The sequence below is a fragment of the Nicotiana tabacum genome, chromosome 9 (assembly GCF_000715075.1).
Source record: "Nicotiana tabacum cultivar K326 chromosome 9, ASM71507v2, whole genome shotgun sequence".
Taxonomy (NCBI): domain Eukaryota; kingdom Viridiplantae; phylum Streptophyta; class Magnoliopsida; order Solanales; family Solanaceae; genus Nicotiana; species Nicotiana tabacum.
In genome coordinates this window covers 48,182,536-48,190,942 of record NC_134088.1, presented here as the reverse complement: position 1 = coordinate 48,190,942, position 8,407 = coordinate 48,182,536, and the positions used below count along the sequence as shown (strand labels likewise).

The following is an 8,407-nucleotide window of genomic DNA, read 5'->3' as shown; positions in this document are numbered from 1 at the left end:
TTATAGTTGTAAGATTATTTAGTATTGACGGGTTAGCTTTTAAGAGGAGGAAACTTAGAGCCCGTTTGGATTGACTTATTTAAGTATTTTTAGGCCAAAATAGCTTTTAAGTCATTTTGTAGTGTCTGAATAAAGTAAAAAAAAATACTTTTAGGCACTTATTTTTAAGCTAAAATGACAAAAATAAGCCAAAAGTCAAAAACTAAAATTCCTAACTTGTGGCTTTTGGCTTAAAAGTTACTTACAACAAGCCCATCCAAACGTGCTCTTATTCCTCGTTGGAAAAATAAAGAAAGAAAGAAGTGCTTATAAACAATCCTTTGTCTTATATGGTTTAAATATTTTGAGGGATGTTTTGAAGGGAAACTAGAATTTGGCTATATTATTTATAGTTAAGATTGGGCCTTGGGGGCAATTAAGTAGTCCGAAATTAATATTTTCAATCACCTATTATTTTTATTATTTAATAAAAAAATTAATTATTAAAATATTTTTAACAGTTTTATTTCAAATTGAAAAGGTGACTACTGATTTTTAAAAGGTGCATGTTGGCAAGGGTGATTCTAACAGACAGCTAAAAGGTTTATAAATGCCCCTTGCCTCTCCAAAATAAAACACAACACAGAAAGTTCTCTTACTACTATTTACAATTCACACAGTTCATTCAAGTGGAAATTCAAGTTAATTGGTGGTACTCGAATTTTATAGGCTTTATAGAATAATCCCTGCAGTAACAATAGTGGGGGGCTTAAATTTCTCAAAAACAATGGCTACACTATCAAAGTCTTATTATTTCGTCTCCATAGTAATATTTTTCTAACAATTAAAGATTTGTTGCTACTTGTATATTTAGTTTGGTAAATATCACTTTCTTGAACGGAGTTGATAAGTGAAGATGATCGATGTAGAAGTAGATAATTAATAATACTACTAGTTTGAAGATGGGAAGCACCTGAGATGGAGTAGTGTGGATTGCAACGCCGTTGACGATGTGTTTGAAGCTGTAAAGCTTGTGATAGCTCCCTGTCTCCAAATTACTTTGTAGAAACTCATCATGGAATTTTGTCAACTCATTTGCATATGCTTCACTAAATGTTAAAAATAATCCTCACTTATGACTCTTATGCAACTTTACTTGTCACATCAATTACACCATTAATAAAGTATATCTAGGTGACACTAATACGAAGGGATTTGGGACGCAATACTGTTAGCTTACTTGTGTCACGTAATTTAAGTTGATCGCCGAATCTAATTAATCTTTATATTATTATCACTTCCTTAATTATGATATTGGAGGGAAAAAATATCTTTATACACTTTGATAAACTATCATAAATCACGCATCCGATATTTAAAAAAAAAAACTAATTAAAAATAAGAATGAGTACTTTCATCGAAGTTAGGCATAAACACTATTTTTTGAATTCATATAAGTAGCAAGCAATGTCTTTTTGGGCCAATAAATTGTGTAAAACTCATACACACCTCAAGCAATCAACTTGAAAAGGGTATTTAAATTTTGTTAATACCTGTTTGGATCAAGCTTGTTTCCTTTTTCTGAAGATGTTTTAATCTGATGAAATGCGACAGGATCACCCTCCATTAGAACCAAATATATTTTTCTATCTTCGCCATTGCATAAAACAAGAACTACAAATATAAGAAGGAAGTTTTTGAGGACATAATTCATTGCTAGCACTAATATTAGAAGGCAAAAAACTAGTTCAAGTGAAGTGTAATAAAAAGCAACTTCACTAAGCATGAAACAGCAAGTATTAGGAATCACACACGTTTTTTTCATGAACAAAGTCAAGCTTTCGAAGAGCAAAATCTGCTATTTTTAACCGTTACTTTTTTCTCCTTTTTTTTTCCTTCCATTTTTTGTCTTGTTTCACCACTGCAAAAAAAAACGGAACAATTATGGCGTTTTTATTACGGCGACTATTAAGAACCGCCACAATAATCACTGTACCACTCCAGTACTATAGTCGCCCGATTGTGCATTCGTAAAGCGGCGGTTTAAGATACAATTATGGCGTTTCGAACCGATGCTATCTTTATTTTTAATTTTTAACATAATTTTTAGGTTTAGTTGGAAAATGCATATTCTCACAAATCAGAACTCCTCGTTCACTTCCCTCTCCGTGCAGCGCTTTGTCAGACCGCCATAGCCGGCGATTCTCTCTTCTCTTCTCTCATCTCCCAGTTTATCCTTTATCTCCTATTCTCTCCTTTCGTACTCCTCTTCTCGATGAGGCCCTTGATTCGAAATACGGAAAGGAATGGCGAAGCTTCTGGTCTACGATGAAGCTCTCATGGAATTCGCAAACCTCCGTCGCAGCTTTAATGATCTCAACTCTCAACTTCAAACAAAGTTCAGGCAGGTCCTTTCAGTTTTTATCTCCTTTTCTCTATATATTGATTGATGTGGATCTAGGGTTTCATTCTTAGTTTGATTTGCTCTGTCAATATAACTGTTAGATACTTAAATTTGTGCTTAGCTTCCATTTTTATTTTTTTTAATGTATCTTAAGGCACGATTTGATTTGTGGTTGAAACTTGATTGACTGAAGAAAGAGTTGCGTGTGGAGTAAAGTTCTTATGGCTGTTTTCTGATCTTATTCTCCAGAAATTGATTTTGAAAAATCAATGCATCTGTGGGCAGTGATGCTCAAGTGGAGGATGGTATTTGGTGCAGACACTAAGGTAGAGTTTTGAAAATGCTAGTGAAAATTTATTTTGGAAAAAGCAATAATCTAGTGTCCTCAGGTAGTATTTTGGATCCTAATTTCCTTGGGAGACATTCTATTAGTCCATCATCTTCCAAGTTGTTGCTTTTGCATTAAATTTTTTCAGTGAGATTTATTTTTTTTACCCAATGGATCTACAGGTTATACAGGAGCATACAACATCTGAACAATTGATAAGAAGGTAATCTTTTGCTCTTATATCTCTTACTTTACTTTCCCCTATTCTTTTAGAGCAGTAGGACATAGTCTAGTTGATAGAAATATAACCAAGCTTTAGTAAATTGATCACATTTAAATAGTCAATATGACTACAATTTTGAAAATGGTATCTTATTTGAGAAAAAAAGACAAAATACTTAGCAAATGGTTATCCGATGTAATTAGTCTTCTAATGCCGATACTGAAAATCTTTGTAAAAGAAAGACTCTACTCCATAGATGAGAAAGAGCACATTGAAGCACAAATATTCTGAAAGCAAGGAGTGATATGATGGCAAAACTATTAAATTAAGTGTGATTTACATGTCCTTAGAGTGATAGGTCCAATTGTTATTTCCACTGGTCTTTGGTGATTTCGGAGAAACTACAAAAGGGATTTATGTTTGCCTTATCGAGTTTATATTAATCACCAACTTAAACTGGATCAATCATGGTGCAGGAATGAAGAACTTCGACAAATGAGCTAGAAAATTCATCCAATGCCTCCAAACTGTTGATGGTAAGAATTTTCTTTGGGTACTTGCTTTTGTCTCAACTAGCTCAAGACATTTCTATGTCTCTTGTTGCTCTCTGTTTTTATTGTGATAATTCGTTGAGTTTCTTTGCTTGCTTGAAGCTTTTAATCGCTGTTTAGTACTTGTGTTGTATGTATATCACTCATGTTGGTTCTAAATTTAGGCTACTGCAAAGATTGTAACACTTTGTAGATACAAAGTCAGAGTAACATTTGTCATTATCGAAAAAAGTCATAGTAGCATTTATGATACTGGGTAATGAACTTAATAGATTTTAATTCCATTATTTGGCTTACCATCCTTCAGCATTACAAAAATGAAACTTAAGGTATTTGCTGTTGTTTGCTAATTGTTGATTATTTTAGTTAGTTCATATACTTACGCATGCTATTGTCACTCTCTCAAATTCTATTTGTTTTACGGATGTCTATGTGGTATCATCTCCCAATGTAATATGCAAAGAATTTTTTGTTTGTTGACATTAGATCGTACCCCATGGAAAAGCTATATATATGTATATCCTTACTAATTTTTCCCTAGTTGTTCTGTTGTTCAAAGTTGGAGGACACACCAGAAATTTTACCTGCTTTTCATGTCAATATCATCTACTAATATATACTTCTTTACATCCTATTGACTTTGTAAGAATGGAGATGCAAGAAATACGGTGGATGTAAAAGCCCGGATTGTTGAAGAGCCTAATAGCAAATCTAAGATATGGAAGCTCACTGAAGTTACTGAATCATCACAGTGCTGATCCTTGAAGCTTCCTGAGAACCTCAGAGTGACTAAGATATAAACTCCATGTTTCTTGATTCACGAGATATCTAATTGGATCATTTTTTTTCCATTGAACATACACATAACAGATAACAGATAATTCATGAATAAAATCTGACGCACATTTAGTCAGGGCTTGTCCCTTCAGGTTTAAAAGTTGCCTTTGTGCAATGACATTATCAAGGTGCGTATAAGACAACATGATATCAACAAATAAAATTATTAGGTTAATTGAGTGGAAATGAACCATAGGACAACATGCCAGGGGAAGGGATATTGATTTTGCGCATCTCTTTTACCCTTTCTTGGTCACTAAATGTGATTCTATTCAAGTGCAATGGAAGTCCATCAAGGTCATCGATCACAATGTCACGGAGGTCTAAAGCCTTCTGAGCAAAGTCTTTAAACCTTGTCGTCAATCACAATAAGCTATATGGTGTCTTGTTTTATAACAGTAAAAAGTTAACAAGTCAATGATCCTGCTGTCACTTTAGCACTCCCATTCAGTAAACCGATATTCTTTGCATTAAACTGCTTTCTTGGTCGATTAGTTAAGGAATCTGTGTTGTATGACTATAGATAAACTAGCATAATCATACTCTTCAAAGAAAATTATATTAGCATATATTCAGTTTGTAAATTTTTTGTGTACGAAATCATTTCCTGTTTGACAAACATGGTAAAAAGTATGATAGTTAGATATGACTACGGCACTTGCTTTTGGATACTTGTAAGGTAAACTAAGACAAGTCGATATGCTACAACTTCCACTGGTCAACATATACATGGTATAAGCTCGAATGTCTCATGCACGAGTGATATTATATGTTGGCATAGAAAAAGAAAAAGGAAATAAGGGCAGGGAATGTTGGAAGGGTCTTGTATTTCCTCCTTTTACATGTTAATGATGCATTCCACTTTTCTTCTTCTTTCTCTGGATCCTTATCTTGAATGGTTAAAGGAGTTGACTAAATATTCTGCAGGTTATATCTGCCACCTACAACCTATTCAGCAGTTTAAGAAATGTGAATATATTAGTTTGTACCATGACCCTTTGACATGCTTGCAATTTTGAATATAAAGTTTTATATTTCGTACATCATGATTGAATTTTGATTATTTCTTGCTTATTGCTTCATTTTATTTTGTAGGCACAGAATATAAGAAATATGTTGCATCGCCTAACAAGCCAGAAAGGATCTCCAAATGGAAGTAACACTGCTCCACAGATTCATGCACGTGCTCGTTCAACATAATTTCTAGGATTTATTGTAGTTATTTTCCTTGTATTGAGTGAATGTAAAATACTACTTGAAATTTTAATACATTTTATGATGTATTTCTGGAATACTTATATTTTTATATAGGCAGAATAGCCTGGGAGGCCCCTATACTTGTCCAGTTTTGTCATGCCGGTGTTCGTACTTACAAGTTTGCCAACCAAACCCCTCTATCCTTAAAAACTGAGTATTTAAACTCCGCTCATGCTGTGTGGTATTTTTTTACTGAAGTACGTATACTACACTCGTTTAAGGAGCGTGAGGCCTATTAAAAAGGCACCAAGAGCCAATTTTTTAGCAGTCATTTTCTTCCCGATTGTTCATCCTCCATTGTTGAACAAGTGAGCTTTTCTTCTTTGCTTTTCTCTCTCCAATATTTTCTGTCCAATTCTTTTTTTCTCTCTTCAACATTTTCTGTCCAATTCTTTCTCTCCTCCCCTATATTCTTTGTTTATTTCTTCCCTCGAATCTGAAACTTTATCATGAATTTAGAATCCTTTGGCCAATAATTCAGATCTCTTTTAAAATTCAATTATATGCCCTTTTTGTAGAAGGAAAACACATCAAATTATCAAAATACCAACAAACTAAAAAAAGGGTCAACCGAAAAATCCTCAAAAATCACCACATCTCAAAATTAACCCATAAAGGGTTTTGAAGCACAAATTATACATCTTTTACAAATTAATCCTTTAAAAATATTAGAGCTTTTTGAGAAAATTTAACCCCTAATTTCAAAAATCAAGCAAGGCAAGACTTGTTAAAACTGACTTTAGCATTTCGTTGAACACATGGTGTCTGCAACTCTGCAGATTTTGATTTTTGAATTGTTGTGACGATTGGTTCATTGTAGTTGTTGTTTGATCGTTTGGCATCAATCACTTGGTCAGTTGGAGTCAATTGGCATTGGTCTTGTTCAATTTGGACACATGTAGCTCCATCCTCGACCAACTGGTGTTCGCCGGCCATATTCAGTTGGTTGGAGGAGACTATTCCGGCATTGAAATTGTCTGAAACTTGGTGGGTCGATGGTATTTGAAGGAACAATCTCCACTGCTTGGAATCACTCGATTTGAACCAGAACCGATATGATAAATATCAGTTTTGCCCAGGCAATTTTTCGCTGCACTACTCGATCCACCATTGTTGAAATCTGCAACAGCTTGGGAAGAAATGAGAGGGGCGCCTAGGTGGGGTTTATGCGCAATGGTGAGGCGCATCTTTTGGGACTGGTCCGGTGGCTTTTCACCACCAGACGACGACACAGTGGCCATTCCGCCATTGTTGTGTTACTGTTCATAATAGTCGCACCATTTGAGGGAGGGGATTAGTGTTTGAATTTTATTTTTATTTTTGATTTTAATTATTTTTAATCTATCATGTGACATGGCATCTACACATTGTTATTTTTTGACGTGGCAGCCAACGTGGAGGAGATTGTGTTACACGCACTGGTTTTTGACGTGGCAGCCAACGTGGAGGAGATTGTGTTACACGCACTGACATCCTCCTGTCATAAGCGTTTATTATACACGGTTTGAAGGAGTTTAAGTGTTCAATTGGTAAATTGTTAAGTTTGGGGACCGTCATGACAAAGTGACACAAATATAAATGTCATTTAGGCCATTCTTACTTTTACATATACAATAAATGATTTACTTATTCAATATTTTTTTTATGTTTGTTTCAAAACTATTGTAAACCAATCCATTAGGTAGGGTGTCAAAAGTAGAACAGAATAAATGTGAATGAACAAAAATTATAGCCGACAACAAAAGGGGGATTGTGGCGGTGCAAAACTGCCATATTAATTAGTGTGAATTACGGTAACATATCCAATTCTGACGGTTATGACTTGCCGTACTAAGTAAAACCGAACCGCCGTTATTTCACTTTCACAATTCTGGTGCTTTTCGGAAAATTGCCGCAATAACTTTTTGACGGACGTAATTATGACGTTGTTGGAAACCGCAGTTAGCCTACATAGTGACGGTTCAAAACCGCCGCAATATACATAAAAAAACCGCTACAATAACATCCACAAATTTGGTGAACCTATAAAGGTGACAAAGGGCCGGGCCAGGTTGAGAAAAATAGTGGCCGGCTGGTCATCAATCCGGGTCGGTTATCGAATTTTACAAACCGGACTTAACGGATCCGGGCCTATCTGGTAAAAAAATTGAACCGGAACGGTTCCGGGCCTAAGGGTCCAGGCCGGGTCGAGTTTATGTTTATGTTTTTTATTATTATTATTTTTTGTATTTTGTATAACTATCGTAATTTATATTAATATAAAGTAAAAATATAAAACAAAAACTAATCTTATAAAAAGAGTTTGAATAAAGGATTCAAAGGCATTAAAATTCTAATATTTGAATATTTCATTAAGAATTTAAGATAATAAAATACAATGAAGATGGAAAAAAATTACACTTATAATTCTTATTTCAAACTTGCAAATTAAAGTTTACATTTAACAACAACTAAATTAACGAAAAAAGAGCAAATTCAAAGTTTAATTATTAAATATAAATCTAGAACTTCAAAGGTTTTGCATTGCCTTAGTAAGTTATTCATAATCAATATGAACTTCGTGGCCATCTTCCGGAGTATTAAATTCAGATGGGTGACCATGTGTTAATATATCTCCAAGTTCCTCGTCTTTTGGTTTATCACATCTTCACGTCCCTGATTTCTTCGTTCCGATCTAATCCAATCTCTGAAACATACTAAAACTTCCAAAGCATTACTTCCCAATGAGTGACGGGTGTCTCCTAGTTGTTGTCTTGCTTAACTAAATGCACTCTCTGATGTAACAGTTGAAATTGGCACATTCAACACGTCCCGAGCCATAGCGGAAA

General features: G+C 34.5%; 1 long non-coding RNA gene across 1 annotated transcript; it reads left to right on the top strand.

The window, feature by feature from the left end:
- Positions 1–1,773: 1,773 nt before the first annotated feature.
- Positions 1,774–5,667, top strand: LOC107762269 (uncharacterized). The gene is made up of 5 exons (XR_012694861.1): positions 1,774–2,383; positions 2,633–2,709; positions 2,894–2,934; positions 3,411–3,470; positions 4,133–5,667. It is a non-coding gene; the product is annotated as an uncharacterized LOC107762269 (long non-coding RNA).
- Positions 5,668–8,407: the final 2,740 nt, after the last annotated feature.